The sequence below is a fragment of the Neofelis nebulosa genome, chromosome 3, assembly GCF_028018385.1.
Source record: "Neofelis nebulosa isolate mNeoNeb1 chromosome 3, mNeoNeb1.pri, whole genome shotgun sequence".
In the NCBI taxonomy this organism is placed as follows: Eukaryota; Metazoa; Chordata; class Mammalia; order Carnivora; family Felidae; genus Neofelis; species Neofelis nebulosa.
The window spans coordinates 30,026,563-30,048,690 of record NC_080784.1 but is presented as its reverse complement, the minus strand read 5'-3'; the positions used below and the strand labels follow the sequence as shown (position 1 = coordinate 30,048,690).

At 38.4% G+C, this 22,128-nt stretch overlaps 1 long non-coding RNA gene across 1 annotated transcript; it reads right to left on the bottom strand.

Annotated features, from left to right (window-relative positions):
- Positions 1-307: 307 nt before the first annotated feature.
- Positions 308-19,484, bottom strand: LOC131506539 (uncharacterized). Its single transcript, XR_009259007.1, has 3 exons — positions 19,346-19,484; positions 7,094-7,203; positions 308-371 (listed from the first exon to the last, which is right to left on the bottom strand). It is a non-coding gene; the product is annotated as an uncharacterized LOC131506539 (long non-coding RNA).
- Between the last annotated feature and the right edge of the window lie 2,644 nt (positions 19,485-22,128).

The window sequence follows — 22,128 nt, the reverse complement described above, 5'->3', positions numbered from 1 at the left end:
TCATTTATTTGGTGGAAATAGTCTCTGATCATAAACCAATTCTTAGCAAAGATATCAGATTGTTGAGCCACCAGGTTTGAGGTTTGATCCTGGGGACCTTATCTTATTATGCCTCTATTGTTTATTCCTAGTTTACCTAAGTCAACCTTTATTTCTGGTTTAAAAGTACATGAGTGGAGTTCTTTTCTGAGACTTTAAATACAAAATAACTACTTAAAAGAAACGAAAACAAACCAAAGTGATCCAACCTTTTACTTGGACATAATGATTTTATACACACACACATACACACTCCTACAATATAATGCATTCCTTTGGAGACATTGGTTGCCTTAGGCTCTCCAGGAGTGGAACCTTTGTGCATGAAGGGGCTAGGAATTAAAAGTCACTTGGGTCACTTGGAAATACAAGAAACTATGAAGTTAAATTCTGCCTCACCCAGTGTGTGCACTTTTTCCTCCCACTGTGACTTCATGTCTTCTCTGGGATTTGAACCAGATTGATTTCTCTGCTGTTCCACTGGCTTCTTCCCCATATGACAAGTACATTGGCTTTCTGACTTCCACTTCGGTTTTTCCTAGTGTTTACTTAGCTCCTACTCTACCTCAGTTTGTGTAGTTGGCCACAACCTGCTTTTTATTCTTGGCTTGGCTCAAGCTTTCAAGCTTCCACTATTTGGACACAGACTTTCATTCATGGCCAGCCACATCCATGCACTAGCTCTAATGCACTTGTAACTGACTGCATGGATGCTCTAACAGAAGGCTAGAGACAACCTCAACCCCACTCCTCATCCCCAATATTTTTCTTTGTGTCAGCATTTCCTAATTCTTTCCATCTTTTAAGTTCCTCACAGGTAGATTGCCTACATGGTACAATTTATTTATTTATTTATTTATTTATTTATTTATTTATTTATATTTATATAAGTTTACATTTACATTTTACATTTTTACATTTACATTACATGTAAATTTACATTTACATTTTTATATAGACACAAATAGTTATAAATATGTGTGTGTTCACATGCATGTATAAAGCTTTGGTCAATAGTTTTTTCTTTCTGCTTCTTTTTTTCTCAGTCTCCCTTTTCTTTCACTTTATAGGTGTAATTCTCAGAATATCAAAATCTGTCTGACAATTAAGCAGGATAATTCTCACTGAGAAAGGACTAATTACCTTTTTTTGGTTTCTTTTCTTTGTGATTTTGGAGACTACAGTTTAAGCCTCTTCACTTCACTCTTGCCAAGTCATAGATAAAAAATTAGAATCCACTCTGAGGGCACACAAGAAATGTCCCTTCACAAGCTTAAATATATTAATAGAGCCTAACATTCTGTATAACTCTCTGCTTTAGAAGTAAGCAACTCATAGACACCTCAGTTTGCATACATGTGCCCTCTTCAATTTTGGAGTAGACATTTTATTAATATACACATGGGATCACAAAGACAAGAGTCATGAAACAAGACCACCATGTTCTAAGGAAGCACCTTGGTGCCTGGATATATTACCAGCATTGTAGCAAATAGCGAGGGACAGACAGTGTAATCTGGCACACAGCATCTGTGTTCCACCTGGATTCATTCACACAAGCTTTATTTTGGTTATATCTTGCTGCTAATCCAAGACCAACCAGGAGAAGGCAGTACAGGCTAAACAAAAGAAGCTATAAATTTTCTTTAAAGCAGAAAAAGAAATAATGGCATGGGGATTCTTTACAGCATAAACCTCTACCCATGTCAGGGAACGAAGGAGCCTTTTCCAACACTATCATTGTTTGCACAGCTTCACTCCCCCTCAACTCTGTAGCTCTCTTCATGTTCTCCTAATTCTTCCATTCCTCCTTAAACATTAACATACATACAATATACAAACTGGAAAAACATCTAAACTCTAAAGCTTCCCAATCCTGCTTTAAATTCCCAAGCTTCTTTCTCTAGCATTACCACTTAAGGTGAAGTTTAAGTCTAATTTTTTTATTTTTTTTAACGTTTATTTATTTTTGAGAGACAGAGACAGAGAGTGAGACAGAGAACCCCAAGCAGGCTCCGCACCAACGTGGGGCTCAAACTCGAAAGTTGTAGGATCATGACCTGAGCTAAAACCAAGAGTCAGATGCTTAACCAACTAAGCCACCCAGGCACTCCAAGGAAAAGTTTAATTTTTAGATAGCATTTTTTAAGAGCTCATGATGCTTTTTTTTTTTTAATTTTTTTTTTTTTAACGTTTATTTATTTTTGGGACAGAGGGAGACAGAGCACGAACGGGGGAGGGGCAGAGAGAGAGGAAGACACAGAATCGGAAGCAGGCTCCAGGCTCTGAGACATCAGCCCTGAGCCTGATGCGGGGCTCGAACTCACGGACCGCGAGATCGTGACCTGAGCCGAAGTCGGACGCTTAACCGACTGAGCCACCCAGGCGCCCCTCATGATGCTTTTATATGACAAGATCTACTGACCGTGAGCCCTCAAGATCACTCTGCTTCACATACACAAACATACAAGACCGATTGTTTCAAATACAAAAACCCTTCACACATGTAAAAGAGGGCAATTTCTTCCTCAATACGGAACATTATTCCCCCAGGGCACTAGACAGTGAATGAAGGTCACTCACTAAAAGCCAGAAGGAGGATTCTAATTAAACTGCAGCCCCTGACTTTGGGAATGCATTCACTCCACTAGCTGCCTGAGAGCACAGAATAGGATCCCCTCTCTGCTCAGTAGGACCCTGGGGAGAAAAGACCAAGTTGCTATCTGGACATTTGGGCAAGCCCAATTCTACTGATCAAAGTAGTATGGGCTTTGTTAATCATTAAGCCACACTTCGAAGTGTTTTTGTTTGGATAGTTGGATTTTCTAGAGTAGTTTTTATCACATTACTCCAAGGAAAAGTGTGAAGTTGCCAAATTGGGCCTTCCTGCCTTTCTTATCTGCAATTCCTTCTTTAATACCACCTTTATTCACCTCCCCAAGTGCACAGTGTTTGTACACTGACCCCAGCTTGCCACGGCCCTCCTCAGAAGCTCCCCGCACTGAGACATTCCTTGTGCCTTTGTCTGTAGGTATCATTCATGCCCCTCCCCAACAGAAACTTATTCTTAATTAAACCTCTCCCTGTGAACAGCATCAGGCTGTCTGAATCTTTTAAAAATTTTTAAAAAATGTTTACTTATTTTTGAAAGAGAGAGACAGAGACAGAGACAGAGACAGAGTGTGAGAGGGAGAGGGGCAGAGAGAGGGAGACATAGAATCGGAAGCAGGCTCCAGGCTCTGAGCTATCAGCACAGAGCCCCCAAGCAGGGCTCAAACTCTTTGAATATTGAGATCATGATCTGAGCTGAAGTAGGACACTCAACTGGCTGAGCCACCCAGACACCCCAGGCTTTCTGAATCTTAACACATGATGCGATTGTATTACTTAAAACCACACTAGATATATAAGTGACCTTTGAGTACTTATAACTGCTAGATAGCACTCTGACCTCGATTTTCCTTTCTTTCTTTTTCTTGGCCCACCCAATGGGCCCCTAGGACTTCTCATACCTATTTTAAGAAAAAATGAGCAAGGGCATGGAAAAGAGAGCTTTTTTTTCTCTTAAAAAAAAAAAAAAGTTTTGTGACATATATTAAACATACAGATAAGAAAAGAATATAATGAACTCCTATGTACTTAAAACCCTGCTTTATGAAATATTAACTTTATTCCACATTTGCTTTAGAATTACCTCTTTTAGAAAATATTACAGAAAGAATTAAGCCCCCCCTTTTATCCCTCCCCCTTCTTCTACTTTCCTCCAAAACAAACCTCATCATGAATGGCTGTATATATTGGTTCCATATTTATAACGATACACATTATTTAATAATGCTTTATGGTTAAATCTCTGTATAAGTGGAATCATATTGTACACATCATTCCACAAAGGGCATTTTCACTCAATGTTTTTTTTTTTTTATTTATCCATGTTTACAAATGTATTTCTAGTTTACTCATCTTATTGTGGTATAGTCTTCATTCAGATGACTAAATCATAACTTATTTATTCTATCTCCACTTGGTGAACATTTAGATCAAATGTTACAAGGGACATTCTATCAGTTTCTTTTTCTGCATACACACTTTGCTGAGTCAGAGAGTGTGTTCCTCTTCAATTTTAACAGATATTACAAAATGAATGTCCACAGTGGTTATATCAATATCAGTTGACACTCCCACCAGAATTTCAACTTACCACTGCTCTGTATCCTTTTCAGAGGATATAAGATCATATTAATCTTTGCTGACAAGTGTAAAATGGTACCTCACAGTACTTTTGAGCCATGCTTCTTACAGAAAGTGATTGTGACTGTCTAAGCAAGACCTTGCAACATAGATAAATTCTGCTTGTAGTTTCCAACCACATCTTATATATTATATGTGTGTGTGTCATGATATACTTTGAGGAAAAAAAGTGGTAAGTTATTTTAAATGGGGTGTATACTAAAATGCAGGATGCAAATTTGCATACATGTGTGCCGTTCTGTAAACACTGGCCACAAGAAGGAATGTTTCATGTACTCACTGTATGAGTTTATCCAAGCACAAGACCTGTAAAAATAACACCTGGAAAGTTTTCTAGAATTAGCTTTCATGGTCTGTAGACTTACAGGTAACATCAGATAAAGTCTGTTTCCCTGGTACCTACATTTCAGGCAGTAAGTCTAATTTCTGAGTTAGAACTTGGTTTCCTACTTCCTGAAGTAAAACCATGGCCAATATAAGAGGTGGGTGTTTGTTTTCTTCTTTTTCTTACCACATCTCAGTACCTTAGTACGGTTCACATATATTGGGCATGTAAAATGTGCCATACACCATGGCAAGCACTTCATCTGAGTTATTTCCTGTAATCTTCTAATAGCTATAAACATGGTACTATTATTATTATTGTCCCCAGACTAGAATCAAAGAAACTGAGAGCCTGAAAGATGAGGTAAAATCACAGAGCTTATTAAAAAAAAAAAATCACAGAGCTTTTAAAGGACCAAGTGTCTGATTTTTCCTGATTCAGAAGTCTTCGATATTCACGGCTACACTAAGCAGCCTGATCCAAAATTCAGACACCTGTAAAACTGTTTTGAAAAAGTGCTTCATGTTAGAAATACAAGCTTTTTCTCTATTTCTGTTCTACTTCTAACCTCAAAGACAAAACAATCAAATGCATTTGAAGACAACTCTCATATCTCCCCAAACCTTCTCTTCCCCAAGTAAGACACTCTTGTATCTTTCAACTGTTTTTGTCTTTATGTTCCCCAACTTTACATTCTGACTACTCTCCTCTGGGTGAGTTTCAGATATGCTCCCCTCTGAAACTATGATGCTCAGAACATATTACAACAGCATATGTCCAAGGAATAGTCAGTACAACGGATTCATCAGCTGCCTCACTCTGTACCTTATATTCTACTAAATGCTGCCCTAAATCATACTGGCCTTTTTGGCAGCATATCACACCATTGACTCATTCTGAGTTCATGCCAACGATAATTCCCAAGTGATTTTTTTTTTAATGTTTATTTATTTTTGAGACAGAGAGAGACAGAGCATAAATGCGGGAGGGTCAGAGAGAGGGAGACACAGAATCCGAAGCAGGCTCCAGGCTCTGAGCTGTCAGCACAGAGCCCGACATGGGGCTCGAACTCACGGACCGTGAGATCATGACATGAGCCGAAGTCGGACGCTTAACCGACTAAGCCACCCAGGCGCCCCCCCCCCCCCCCGCCAAGTGATTTTTAAACATGTATTTCTGTTAAACCATGCCTCTCTTAGCCTGAATTTTAACAGTTTTTATTTTATTCAAATGTAGGATATTACATTTGTACCCATTAGGCTTTATTTGTTGAAGCCTGCTGGAATTATTTTGGTTCTTCCAGTTTACTGGAATTCACTCTGATTTTACAGAATCTGTGTGCTGTATTTGTCTTCATCAAATTCATTGATTAAAATCTACCAGGTGATCTTGGGGGAGCCTGGGTGGCTCAGTCAGTTAAGCATCTGACTTTGCCTCAGGTCATGATCTTGCCATTTGTGAGTTTGAGCCCCATATCAAACTCTGTGCTGACAGCTCAGAGCCTGGAGCCAGCTTCAGATTCTGTGTCTCCCCCATCTCTCTGACCTTCCCCCACTCACGCTCTCTCTCTCAAAAATAAATAAACATTAAAAAAAATTTTTTTGTTAAATCTATAGAGGGGCACCTGAATGGCTCAGTTGGTTAAGTGTTGAACTTTGGCTCAGGTTGTGATCTCATGGTTCATGGGTTTGAGCCCTACATCAGGCTCTGTGCTGACAGCTAAGAGCCTGGAGCCAGCTTCAGATTCTGTGTCTCCCCCATCTCTCTGACCCTCCCCCACTCACGCTCTCTCAAAAATAAATAAACATTAAAAATTTTTTTTTGTTAAATCTATAGAGGGGCGCCTGAATGGCTCAGTTAGTTGTGTTGAACTTTGGCTCATGGTTCATGGGTTCAAGCCCTACCTCAGGCTCTGTGCTGACAGCTAAGAGCCTAGAGCCTGCTTCAGATTCTGTGTCTCCCTCTCTTTCTGCCCCTCTCCTGCTCACACTTGGTCTTTCTGTCTCTCAAAAGTAAACATTGAAAAAAAAAGGATTTTTTTAAAGCCACTGAGTGCTTTTGATAACAAGCTTTGTGCTGTATTCACAGAAACATTTCTTCAAACTCACACCGATCTCTTCAGAAAGTCATCCAGATGCAAAATAAAAAAAAATTAAAAAAAAAAAAAAAGAAAGTCATCCAGAGTCACAGGGTATGATCCTTTAACTGTGCAAATCCATCTAAATGTATTTCTTCATCTTGACAACAAGGATATCATAAAAAAAACTCTGTCAAATGTCTTCCTAAATTTCAGATAGCCTATAACTATTTTTCCTATAACCTTGACAAAAAAAAAAAGAAATGGAACTACTTAGTGATAATATATTATCAATGACCCTGTATTAGATATATTTTATGGTGCCCCCTTTATAATAACTTCTCCATCTGCCTTATAAATACTATGATCTAGATTTTGCTTGGTATCCAAATTAAACTTACTGGATTTATAGATTGTGGAATTTACTTGTCTTTTTCTCTTTGACAGAAAATGAACTTCACCTCCAGGAAAGATCCAGTAGATTATGGCAGGTCAGTGTTCCTCTTTGCAACTAGGGAAAAAAAAAACAAATAAATTACAAAAAATTATATGTTTAAAACATCATAGGGATGCCTGGGTGGTACAAGTGTTTAAGTGTCCCACTCTTGATCTCAGCCTGGGTAATGGTCTCGCAGTTCCTGAGTTTGAGCCCCGTATCGGGCTCTGCACTGACAGTGTGGAGCCTGCTTAGGATTCTGTCTCTCCTTTTCTCTGCCCCTCCCCCACTTGTGCATATTCATTCTCTCTCTCTCTCTCTCTCTCTCTCTCTCTCTCAAAATAAATAAATAAACTAAATTTTTTTAAAATAAGAATACTGTAACAAGTGTGGAGTCAGTAAGGACTGGAACTAAAATTTCAGAATCCAAAGAGCCTTTCCTCAGAGAGATGGCAACCACCAGCCATTTTCTTTCCTGAGGTACTTAATAGTCCCAAAACAGGCATGAGGATCAAGGCTGGTTCCTGGAGAGGAATTCTATCAAGGAAAAAAAAAAAAAGAAGTTGTAAATTTTGAAGCTTCACTTGTATTAGAAACTAGAGAAGCCCTAGATAGAAGATCGGTTTTTAGGAAGCATCAGTTCTGGAGTTCTGAGGCAGCATGCAAGACTGGAGGGGCTAAGCTGGAAAGGCAGAGGAAAACCTTTCACAATTTCTTGGTTCTTTGGATTAAAAGTATGGTAAGAGTACATTCTACGACTTATCTTGTTGCCCTTAAGACATTTACAAGATTTTGAAGCTGTATAGGGCAAGAACCTTTTAAAGAGCTATGCTCAAAACACCCAGTGGTCAGAACTGAATCCTCCTAATATGTTAACACCAAGGAGACAGAGACACACAAATGATTTAACCCAGGGATAAACCACAGGTAAACTAGGTCTTAGAAAAACTCTAACCCAATCCCAACATAGATCATCCATGACTAGACTGAAGTGATGTGCCCTTCAAACTATTTACCTAACAGAATAAAGTGAGCACTTTCTTTAATGGAAAATAGCATCATCTACAGCCTCTATGGTTCTTTAACTCATATTGTCATACAACAAAACTTTGCTATGTATGGGAAGAGTTAGAGAAATGTAACTTCAAGTAAACAGAAAAAAAAGAAGACAATTCAGATATTAATCACAATAAACAAAAACTTAAAATATACTTTTATGAGGCAATCGACAACCTGTAAAGGCAACCTACAGAATGGGAGAAAATATTTGCAAGCCACATTTCTGATAAGAGATTAATATGCAAAACACTTAAAGAACTCACACAACTTAGTAACAAAAAATCAATCCAATTAAAAAATGGGCTTAGGACTAAACAGGTATTTTTCCCAAAGAAAACATAAATGGCCAACGGGTACATGAGATGTTCATCATCAACGATCATCAGAGAAATGAAAATCAAAACCACAATGAGACGTCACCTCACAGCTGTTAAAATTGATGTCATCAAGAAGACAGGAGGTAACAAGTATTGATGAGGATGAGGAGAAAAAAGGATCCTAGCGCAATGCTGAAGGAAATGTAAATTGATGGGAATGTAAACCAGTTTGGAAGCTCCTCAAAAACTTTAAAATAGAACTACCTTATGATCCAGCAAGCCCACCTTTGGGTATATATCCAATGGAAATGAAAGTGGAACCTCAAAGAGGTATTTGCACTCCATGTTTTTGCAGCATTATTCACAGTAGTTAAGATATGGAAACAAGGTGTCTATCAGTGGATGAATGGATAAAGAAAATGTGAGACAAAAAGACAGACACACACACACACACACACACATACACATACTGGAATATTATTCAGCAATGAGAAAAAAGATATCCTGCCATTTGTGACAATATGCATAAACAGTGAGGGTATTATGATAAGTGAAATAAGTCATACAAAGAAAGACAAATACTGTGTTATCTCACTTATATGTGGAACCTAAAAATAATGAACTTATAGAAATAATAGAATGGTGGTTACCAGCAGCTGGGGGGAAAGGAAAGGATGCAGAGATGTTTGTCAAAGGGTATAAACTTCGGATTAGAAGATAAATGAGTTCTGAGAATCTAATGCATAGCATTGTGATTATAATTAACAATAATGTATTACATACTCTAAAGTTGTTAAGAGAATAAATCTTAAACGTTCTTACCACAAAAAAATAATGATAATTATATGATGTGATAGAGGTATATAGCTAATGTTATAGTGCTAATCATTTTGCAACATATAAATGTATCAAATCACCATGTTGTACATCTTAAACTTAGAAAATGTTATGTGTCAATTACATCCCAATAAAGCTGGGAAAAAAATATTTAATCTTTTATGGAAATGTGAAAGAATATAAAGAAGAGATAGGTAAAAATATGACAAAAGTATGAAGAATTTGAATCTATAAAAAAGAAACAAGTAGACACATTTTTCTAGAACTAAAAAATACAATATCTGATATTTAAATTTCATTGTTTGTGCTAAATGGCACATGAGAAAGATACTAACGAATTACAAGACAAATCAATAGAAAAAATCCAAACTGAAAAAGAGAGAAAGAAAATAGTAGAAAGAAAAGTGGGGAGGGGAAACTTAAGAATAAAGTGTGGGAATCAGGTAAAATAAGAGAAAGAGAGAGAAAGCCCCAAAAAGAGAGGAGAACAAGAATGAAGCAGAAAAAAAAAAAGCTGTAAATACTGAAAACTGATGAAAAATATCACAACAGATTTAAAAAAACACACACAGTAAATCCAAATCAAGGTAAATGCTTTAAAAAATCCATAACTGTGGGGCACCTGGGTGGCTTAGTTGGTTAAGCAGCCAACGTCAACTCAGGTCATGGTCTCACAGTTCATCAGTTTGAGCTCTGCATCAGCCTCTGGGCTGACAGTGCAGAGTCTGCTTGGGATTCTCTCTCTCCCTCTCTCTCTTGCATTCTGTGTCTCTCTCAAAATAAATAATAAATAAATAAATAAATAAATAAGTAAGTAAATAAGTAAATAAGCAAGCTTAAATTTAAAAAAAAATTCTACTAAGCTTGTTCTTTGTATATTGCAGTGGTCTATGGACTTTTTGAATTGGGGTCAGGTGATAAATGATTTTGGCTTTGTGAGCCGTATGGACTCAGTTGCCAACTACTCAACTGTACTATAAACCAGCCACAAAGACCATAAACAAACCAATGGGTGTAACTGTGTTCCAATAAAACTTTATTGGCAAAAATTAGCTAGATTTGGCCAGTCCATGGGCTATATCATTTGTTAATCCCAGTATGTAAGACATCTTTGAGTTTTGGTTCATTAAAGTTATACTATTTTTCAGTCAAAATAGAAAGAAAGAAGTAATGCTAGAGAAAAAGCAATACTTTTGTGACACAACAGAAATTACAAAGGAAAGCACAATCTGAATTTGTACACAGTTAATAACACAGTTTAAATATACATGAATTTAGGGGTGCCTGGTTGGCTCAGTTAGTTAAGTGGCTGACTCAGGTCATGGCCTCACAGTCGGGTGGTTTGAGCCCCACATGGCCTCTGCTGACAGCTGAAAAGCTTGGAGCCTGCTTCCAATTCTCTCTGCCCCTCCCCTGCTTATGCTGTCTCTCTCTTCCTCTCTCTCAAAAATAAATAAACATTAAAAAAAGAAACAATATATACATGAATTTAGCTCCAAAATACATAAATACAAAAATTCAGCAAGAACATAAAAGATTTCAATATAATTAGCCAATTTGACCTAAGATAATAGATAATCTAACAATTAAAGAATGAATACTTTTCAAGTAACATTACCAAGGTGGTAGAGACCCCAGCCCCTGACACCCCACAAAGAACAACAATTAAACAGCTAATCATGAGCAAAACCAGAGTTCTGGGCTCCACTCAAGAAATTTAGGACACACAATAGAATGAAAACTCTGAGAATAGTCACACAAAAAGAGGAGGAGGACAGCTTCACTTTGCCTGCATCATCCCCTCCCCCAAGCCAGCACTGCTTAGCATCAAAAAGGAACTCCCCAGCTAGAAAGAGATTCCCTAACAGGGAGAGGAAGATCAGACTGAGCAATCAGCTTCCCCAGGCTTGTGGGGCACCATGCTTCATTTTTTTTTTTAATTTTTTTTAACGTTTATTTATTTTTGAGACAGAGAGAGACAGAGCATGAACAGGGGAGGAGCAGAGAGAGAGGGAGACACAGAATCTGAAACAGGCTCCAGGCTCTGAGCTGTCAGCACAGAGCCCGATGCGGGGCTCGAACTCACGGACCATGAGATCATGACCTGAGCCGAAGTCGGACACTTAACTGACTGAGCCACCCAGGCGCCCCACCATGCTTCAATTTCAACCACCCAGATCAGAAAACCTGAGGTGTATAGAAATGTCTAAGAATAAGGAAGAAAAGCAGGGACTACCAGTAGCAGCCATGCAGCAGGAACAATCACCTTGCTCTATAAACACATACAGCAACTTTTGCCATTGAAGAGAACAAGAGCCAGCACTGACGCCATGGACCCCAGCAGATTTCACCAGCCTTGGCCATACAGGTATTCTCTTTTTCTGATGCCAGCCTTCCTTATTCTCTCCCTACTCCCTCCTTCTAGTCCCTGCTGCAACCGCAGAAATGGCCCAGCAGCCAGTCCCAGCCCCTGTACCTGTACAAGTTGACATCATCCTAGACCCCCATCAATGTGCAAGCACTCAGCATAGAGGGATGTGTGTTTGCGTATCACTGGCCTGATGCTCTTCACAATGTTCATGCCCAGGGGTGACTGCCCTCAACAGCTCTCAGTGCCCATAGTTGGCCCCGCTCTCGCTGCCTGCCCTGGCCCCCATCATAACATGTGTCTATAACTGGCCCCTGCCTCTACACAGGTACCTGCTGGTGTCCACAGCAAAGTATGTGCTTACCACAGGATCTGGCCACTATTACTACCTGTTCTGGTCCCTACCTACCGGACCTGAAGGCCCCACTGAGGAGACCACAGCACTTACAGCCATGGCAAACACCACAAGGTACTCACAAAGGACTACAGAGTTGTTGATGCCGTAGACCTCAGTGGCCTGACCCAAAGAGATGTCACACCAAGGGCAATTGGGTGGCTCAGTTGATTGAGCATCTGACTCTTGATATCAACTCAAGTTGTGATCTCACGGTCATGAGATCGACCCCCGTGTTGGACTCCACACTGAGCATGGAGCCTGCTTGGGATTCTCTTTCTCCCTCTCTCTCTGCCCCTCCCCAGCTCACTCACTCATGCATGCACTCTCTTTCTTTCCCTCAAAATAAATAAATATTTTTAAAAAGAGAGACATCTCACCTCTCAGATCCAGTGCCACCACACACTGAGTGCCCTGTACCACTAGACCCAATATCTTAGCATGATCCCACATGCTTCCACCCACAAGTAAAAATCTTCCCTTTCCTAAGTGAGTCCTTGAGGTTTGGAAGACGTGACTGCTTCTTCAAATGTGTAAAACACCTAAGAAAGGCTATATGGATTATTAAGAATCAGAGAAGCATGACTCCATGAAAGGAATAGAGTTAACTTGCAGTAGCTGAGCCCAAAGAAATGAAGCTGCAGGAAATTGCCTGACAATTCAAAATAATTGTTCTACTGATGCTCAGTGAACTGTAAGAAAACATAGATACAATTTAATGATTTGAGGAAAATAATACAAAAACAAAATGAGAAGTTTAACAACAAAGATATAGAAAACACTGGGGAAAAAATACAGAAATCTTGGAGCTGAAGAATACAATGACTAAACAAAAGAATGACTAAGAATACAATGACTAAACAACAGAGAGTTTCAACAGCATATTGACCAAGCAGAGGAAAAACAAGTGAGCTGGAAGAAAGATCAATTGGAAATATCAGAGCAACAAAAACAAAAAAGAATCAAAGAGTGAAGAAAGTCTACATGATCTATGGGATACCATCAAAACTAACATGTACAAATTATTGCACTCCCAGAAGGAGAACAGTGCAAAAGGGGGCAGAAAGTATATTTAAAGAAATATGACCGAGAACTGTCCCAAACTGGAAAAGACACTTGACTACACTAATCATTAGGAAAATGTAAATCAAAACCACAGTGAGAAATCACCTCACACCTGTTAGACTGGCCAGACAAGAAGGGGCACCTGGGTGGCTCAATGGGTTAAGCATCCGACTTCAGCTCAGGTCATGATCTTGCGATTTGTGAGTTCGATCCCCGCATTGGGCTCTGTGCTGACAGCTCAGAGCCTGGAGCCTGCTTCGGATTCTGTGTCTCCCCTTCTCTCTGCCCCTCCCATGCTCATGCTCTCTGTTTCTCAATAATAAATAAACGTTAAAAAAAATTTTTTTAAGTAAAAAAAAAAAAGAAAGACAAGAAATAACAAGTGCTTGAGAGGATGTGGAAAAAGAAAACCCCTGTGACCTGTTGATGGGAATGTAAATTGGTACAGCTACTATGGAAAACAGCATAGAGGTTCCTCAAAAATTTAAAAATAGAACTACCATACCCAGCAATTCCACTGCTAGGCATATATCCAAAGAAAATGAAAACACAATCTCAAAAAGATATCAGTATTCCCATGTTCACTGCAGCATTTTTCACTATCGCCAAGAAGGATATGAAAATAACCTGTATCTGTCAATAGATAAATGGCTAAAAAAGATGTTGTATACTCACAATGGAATATTAGCCATGAGAAAGAAGAAAATCCTGCTATTTGTGACAACAAGGATGGACCTTGAGGGCATTGTGCCAAGTGAAATAAATTAGACAAAGGAAAACAAAATGTGGAATCTAAAAAAGCCAAACTCAAAGAAACAGGTAATTAATGGTGGTTACCAGGAGATGGGTCATGTTGGAAATGAGGAGGTCAAAGGATTGGTAAAAGAGTACAAACTTCCAGTTACATGATGAATAAGTTCTGTGGATGTAATGTATAGCATGGTGATGATAGCTAATAATACTATATTTTCTAGGAGACCAGATTTTAGATGTTCTCATTACAAAAAAAGAAGTGGTGATTATGTGAAGTGATAGAGGTGTTAGTGAACACTATGGTGGTAATCATTTTTGCAGTATATGAGTTTATCAAATCAGCAAGTTTTATACCCTAACTTACACAATGTTATGTGTCAGTTATATCTCAATAAATCTGGATAAGAAATGAATGCTTTTCAAATCCATATGAACATTTACCAAAATAGATACTAGGTCCTAAAGTAAGTCTCAACAAATTTCAAAGAACTGTAATCATACCAAATATATTCTCTGAGCACACTGGAATTAAACTGAATTAAAATGAAGTAGGGGCAATAATAGCATGTGCCATGCAGCTAAAGAAGTACTTATGGGAAACTTTTTATCTTTAAACAGACATTTGAGGGGAAAAACAGAATGAATGATTTAAGCATCTAACTCAAGAATGTAGCTAAAGATAGCAGTATTAAACCTATAGGAAGTAGAGGGAAGCAAGTAGCAAAAATAACAGCAAAAATCAGTAAGTAAAACGTAGACATACAATAGAGAAAAATCAACAAAGCCAGAAGTTGCTTCTTTGCAAAGATTAATAAACGTGACACAACCATAGTAAGATCAGTTAAGGAAAAAGAATACAAATAACCAACATTAGTAATAAAAGAAGGGACTTCATTACAAATGTTAGATATTAGAATTATAATAAGGAAATATTGGAAGCAACCTCATGCTAATAAATTTGACAACACAGATTAAATGGGTAAATTCTTGGGCACCTGGGTGGCTCAGTGGGTTAAGCATTGACTTCGGCTCAGGTCATGATCTTGTGGTTCGTGAGTTTGAGCCCTGCATTGGGCTCTGTGCTGATAGCTCAGAGCTTGGAGTCTGCTTCAGATTCTGTGTCTCCCTCTGTCTCTCTCTGCCCCTTCCCTGCTCAAGCTCTGTCTCTCTCTCTCTCTCTCTCAGGAATAAACATGAAAAAAAATGTTTAAAAAAGTGGGTAAATTCTTTGAACAGGAATATTTACCAAAACGCGTATAAATAATAAATATATTAGTTTGTTATCTATTAGCAAAATTGAGTTATTAATCAAAAGCATTCCCACAAAGAAAATTCCAGGCCCATGTGACTTCACTGATGAATTCCGTAATACATTTAAGGAAGAAATAATACCATTCCTCTGAACGCTTTCCAAAAACAGGAGGAAAACTTCCCAACTCATTTTATGAAACCAGCTTAACCTCATTCAAAATCTGACAAGCAAAGGAAATTACAAGCTAATGTCCCTCAGAAAAATCCATAAAATATCCTCTATAAATTATTAGCAAAGTGAATCCAGCAACATATAAAACAGATACTACATCAGGACCAAGTGGGTCCCTCCAAACTGCAGCCCTCTCCCTGCATGTTCTAGGCTCTGGCTTGCTTTACTCTCTTGTACCAACCTCACAGGTTGTGATTTCTAATTCTGAACCACCTCAATGTCACATTTTTTGCTCTTTTAGAACTCTAATACCTGTGAAACCAATTCTCTATGCCAAGTATCCTCTGTTTAAAATACTCATTTATAGTCAGCTTCCTAACTCAATCCTGACTGATAAACAGTTAAAGAATATATACTTTCCTTTGCCTTTGACACTTGGCATATAATTCTCCCCCTAGCCCAAAGACCATCTACTTCATGTCTTCTCCAGCCTTGTCATACACAGAGATCATCAGCTAATACCTACATCTCCCTCTGAACTCCGCTTCAATGGCATGATCCCAGAGAACCTTCCTTCCTATACCCCTATACACCTGTGTGTGCCCCAATATAACACTCACCACTAAATTACTATTGCTTATTAACTTGTTAATATAGAGGTCTTTCTATAAATAGATGATAGATATCTATTACAACTAATAATGCATACTTATGTTACATATATTTACATATTATGCTATAAATACATTATATAGAGAGATATCAAGTATATAAAATTACATATAGGAGATACATGTATGTGTGTGTGTATATAGATATATATATAGATATATAGATATATATATATACACACACATATATATATATATCCTTCACATCCTTCAAGTACTTTGGCATTTAGCAGGGCACATGTTATTAAATAAATAAAGGAAAAGAAGGAAAGAAGGAAAAAAGGAAAACTTGTTCCCAGTGCTAATCCTCAGCCCAATGGAAATGATGATTCCCAAGCTCTAATACTGAATACCTGGATTCATGAGTCATGTGCTTATATAGCTAATTCTAACAGATATCTGGCTTCTGGAGACACAGGATTATTAATTCATTAACAACTGTATGTTAGCATTTAAAATATACCTGTTCATTTAATAGAGTTTGTGATAACATAAAAATACCTACAAATATAAATGTTTAAACAAAAAGTCCACAGTCACTGCCATGATTTCACAAGCAATAAAGTGAATGAGGTAAAAATTAATTTCTCCTCACCCAGCATAAATTGTTAATCAGTGTGGACAAGTGGAGGGACACTGGCTAGCTCCCAGGCTGAGCTAATCCTCTCCAGTGGCACATGCAATGACTTACCACGGAAAAATGTGATTAAGTGTGTTACTTGCCATGCACCTGCCAGGGATCATCTGATGATTTCTCAGTCAGTGACCAGTAGCCAGGCTACCCTCAACACCACATTTGCCTTGCCACTCTCTAGAAGAAAGTTCAGGTAGAAGGGCTGTGGGCTTGGCAGCTGCTGGCTCAGAGCATGAAGCTGGGTGCAGAAGAAATTTCTTGGCCCAGCCCAAGTCCTTCTCTCATGAAGCCCTCCTTAGCCACCTCAACCCACTGACCTCACCTATCCTTGCCACCTGTGCTGTTCGTTTAATGTGCGGATGCCCTTGGATTGTTATTTTCTTGCTGGATGCCTATATGTTGCTGCCAGACCCTCCCCACTGTCCTCACCTTCCTCAAAGAGGAATATATTAAGCAATTAATGACAAAAAGTGGTGAAAGAGCACTAAAGGGCCACCATAAAGATATCCAACAGAGGTGACAGCAAAGGCAGAAAGAGGTGAGACAAATTGGGGAAAGGCCATAAACCAGGATACATCATCTCCCTAATCTGTTCCACCCACACATTTCAGACTCAGTATTTGTATCTTGGTTGTAGGAAATAATTCCTATGAAACTCACGCCCATTATAAATCAGATCTCACGCCTGGAATCTCCTAATACACTGGGTCCCTCTATTGTGTAATGAGTTGTGTTGTCTGCTTCTGTAATAGCTTTTCCCCCACTAAATTCTAAACTTCATGAAGGGAGACTTCGTCTCTACCACACTCTTAGCACAGAGCCTGGCACATAGCAGGTCCTCACTATTTATTAATATCTAAATGGATGTGTGGGGGTTCTACATGAGAGTACTGTAAAATCTAAAGAGTCTTCGCAGTGCAAAGTGTTATTAGGCCTTTTGGTGAGGAGTTCTGAGAGGCTCTTTAGGGTCAAGATGTGTTTGAGGGGCATGCTGGGGGAGACAGCTTTCCTTCTTAGCAACAGGAGTGCCCGGGTAAGGCTTAGAGGAGAGAACTCAAAGTTCTAGCCACTCAAGGATTTTCCCAAACTTGAGACGCTTAAGGACTTAAAGCAGAGATATTTACATTTGTTTCTATCTTATATATCCCCGTTCACAGTAGAATAAAGAGAGTTCAGAGCAGAAGCTCACATCAGGAATAAAGAAAGTGCATGTGGTTAGAACATTCCCTATATATTCTAAGACCCTACATTTTGAGCATGGAATATAGGAAACTTGACTATCCGATAAATTTTAAGTTTCTCAAGGGCAGGAGCTCTGTTTGCACTATATGGCCTTCCTTAAATCATTTTTTTCCAAATAATTTTCCATAAAAATTACATATTTATATAACATATGGATCATATATCATATATTTTATATTTTATACTATTTATATTTTATATATACTATTTATATATATGCTATGTGTACTATTTATATATATGCTATATATTTCAATATGACTCATATTTTATATATGCTATATGATTTCAAAATAACTCATTTCAACAGAACTTAAGTATTTTAACAACCTATATCTCAAGTTATTTCTATCGGCTCAGAGGTCACTTGTAACTAAATGACCAAAGATTCTAGAGGAAGAAGTTGGCCAGTACTCAGCACTCAGACAGGAGTTCCCCCAGGTTATTAGAAGCGACTGACAACTCAGGGGCTGACTGCCACTGCTGTTCCCATAGAAACAGACACCACATCTCAGAAACCCAGAGTGTGAGAGCTTAAACTAATCATTGTGGCAAAAAAAAAAAAATTAAAAAATAATGCCCTATTTTCTTCTCACAGTCTGGAAATGGTGATTAGGTTAATAGACCCTGATCCTTTTTCCTGGGGGTATGTTTTTGTAGAAATAAAGATAGAAGTCCTTCCTATTAAAACTTTTCTGCACCTATTCATTCCAAGCTGCATCAATACCATTTCTCCATCAACACTTCAAAATTCAATAGGACCCCAATCCAAGAGTTAAGAATTAGAATATTAAACCACACAGTCTGGATATGTATCCATTTATTTTGTATCACTTCACTATAAGCATTGTTCAAAACAGAAGGCTGGTATCTAATGAGCCAAGTCTTTATGCTGTTTGCATTCAGCAAATCAGAACTCTTTTGGAATGTTCATTTTTATAAGGCACATAGAATTTTTCAATATCTGTCTGTGCTTCAATGAAGCCATTAAGATAAAGATAAAACTCTGATCAGGCTAAAAATTGAAATCACCCTGGATTTAATGCATGTTAAGAGGTTAACTCTATTAGTTTCTCACTCTAAATAGAGTATGCTGGAGTTTGTGGAAAAAATATGATTTATAGGCAAGCTTAACTAGCCAACATCTGTACTGCATAAACTGAAAGGCTAGGCATTCGTTTCTGTTAATGTTACTTGTATAACGAGTAAAATAAGTCATGATGACCACCTGGCTGACCATAATTTCACAGGCTGAACAAGGGAGAAATCAGCAATGTGTATCTTGACCAGGGGAATACAACTCTCTAGAATAAAGATACTGCAAATGTAAACATTATTCTTCAGTGGATTTGGGAAAACAGACCAATTTCTGGTGTCTTGAGCACAAGAGAAAACCAAACACACAATTTCTTGCATGTAGATAAGAAAACTCATATATTTACTGTGTTACTCACCCCATATCCAGTTCACTCACATGTCACATCCCTTAACCACCAACAACCAAGTCTTCATCGGCCGGCCTCAGGTCACTATGGTCTCCATCTGTCTTTACCACTCAACCTCATTCAGACAGCCATTCAATTGACAACTATATATTCTGTAAAAAAGTGCCTTGTTGGTTTATTTCATTTTACTAGGTAGGTATCTCAACAACAAAAAAAATAACCTATTGAATGGGAGAAAATATTTACAAATGATATATCCAATAAGGTGTTAGTCCAAAATATATAAATAACTTACACAACAGAAAACCCCACAACACAAATCATCTGATTAAAATGAACAAAAGACATGAACAGACATTTCTCCAAAGAAGACATCCAGATGGCCAACAGACACATGAAAAGATGCTCAATATCACTCATCATCAGGGAAATGCAAATCAAAACTACAATGATTAACTATAAGGAACAAGCTGATAGTCACCAGAGGAGAGGTGGTGAGGAAGTTGGGTGAAATAGATGAAGGAGATTAAGAGTACACTTATCATGATGAGCACTGAGTAATATATAGAATTGCTGAATCACCACTATATTGTACACCTGACACTAATATAACATTGTACATTAATTATACTGGAATTAAAATTAAAACATACACATACACATGTGCGCACACACACACACACACAAAGTAAGGCTTAATGATTACAACTACTGTTCTGGAAGTTGAAAGCTAAGAGAACAATTGTTACGTGGGACTGTTCATTGCTGAGGCAATATCAGAGTAAACCATTTAAAAGGAAGAGACACATTAGTCTGTTTTTTTCTCAGAAAGAGATCAGAGTCCCTATCACTGGCATATGGGTTTCTTTTGGTCAGACATTTCTATAGGTTTAATGCTGACCAGCTTTCTGTTAGTTACATTGATATTGCCAGACTCTTTATGCAGACATTGTTTACAGTGATAAATCATTATTGCAATTTGTCATTTTTGCTTATTGGCTTGAACTTGAGTCTCTCTCGTGTAGTGATGGTGGATAACTGGATTTTTGCATTCTACTTCCACAGAACGGCCCTTTGGGTTGCAGTTGAAGTCTCTGAGGTGGCACCAATAAATATCAACCTTCTTCCCAAACAGGGTTCTGAACAATTTGAAATATAAGAGACTGTAGATGGAAATGAAATATCAACCTTTATAGGGAAACAGCAGGGTTGGAAGACACATTCACTGAATTCCATCATCAGACACACATGGGGCCCTACCATATAGGGTAGGCATAGTCTGGTGGGAAGAGAGAGCAGAGGAGAACATTTGCCAGATCAGGGCTTCCTCCCTCCCAAGAAGATGAGTTGAAAAGAACATACACAATTAACCTAGTTACTAATTACACTTAATCTAATTTGCTCATCAGGATAGAATGAGGGAAGGGCAAAGTTAACCTAATTGAACTCTACAGGAAAAACAAACAAAACAAAAAATAACTTCAGAATCAGAGAAGAAGCAGTCTCCTCTCCCAGTTACTAATGGGAAGAATGAGGAAAATCCCCCATTACAAAAGCTATCTCTAAGTAAACACACACACACACACACACACACACACACACACACACAGCTTGATTTTTCTCTGCCTACTTACAAACATGACTCAATATATCTAATAAAATAGATCAAACATAGGATACCAGGCATAAATATGTTTTCTGTCTTATTAGTTGTCACTTGTTTTGACCCCAAATTGGGAGAAGAATCTTGCTTCTATCTAGGGCCTCCTCCCCACACCTGCATAGAACCTCCACTCCAGGACCTTCCATTTTTTCTCATGAGTTTTAAATGCTCAGTAATAAAGAGAAGGTGTCCTGCTGAATGCATTCAGCAAAAATCTGAAAGCAATGGGTTTTGGCAATCTCTACACAGCCAAATGAAGCACTGGAGGGGTTGCCATACATTTTCAAAAACACTCACAAGGGAATGTCCTATTTGCAGTTGAATTGTGACAAATAAATCCTTTTCTAAATGTCACAAGCCTAGACTTAATGGAGTGAAACACATGCAAAATGGGTAGCGAAAATGACCAATTCTACTGCCCTCCAAACCAATACTTTTCCCCTCAACAATTGAAACAAACATTTGGAAACTTTGCGGTATAAATAGATGCTTTGCAAAGATTATTTAGAAAGCTCAGATGCACATAGATAAAATGTGGTTTGTCATGCAAAGTGCTGTTTGGCAAACTTGCTGCTGGGGAACATAAAATAGCCAGAAGTTGTTGTATTGTTGAATGGTCAGTGATTCATCACAAAAGACAGACCAAAAATTGCCCAGCCATGAAATATTCCAAATTTAATTCTTGAGGGGATGGTCCAAGTTGGCAAGTTTAGGAAGATCCTAAATTTATCTCCTCCCATGGACATACCAAACTGACAGCTACATATGGAGCAGCTTTCTAACAACAAAGGACAAAAGGGCCATGGTGGGATGGGTAGCAAAGGCAGAGATGCAGTCTTGAGAGAATCCCATCTCCCCCCCCACCAGCCCGTGCAGGGACCCATCGTCAGAAGGGATCTCCAAATGTGGGAGCCTCTTCCTGAGGAGCAAGGGATTTGGCCACCAACCTGTCACCTCAACCCTTGAGATCTGCATCAGGGTGATGAGACCCCAAAACATCTGACTTTGAAAAACAATGGGGCTTACATCTAGGAAGCCCAAAATACTGTAGGGAAATAATATACCTCTCTTAAAGTGCTTACATGCAGACTCAATTGCCTTGGGGCACAGCACAAAGCAGCCGTTTGAA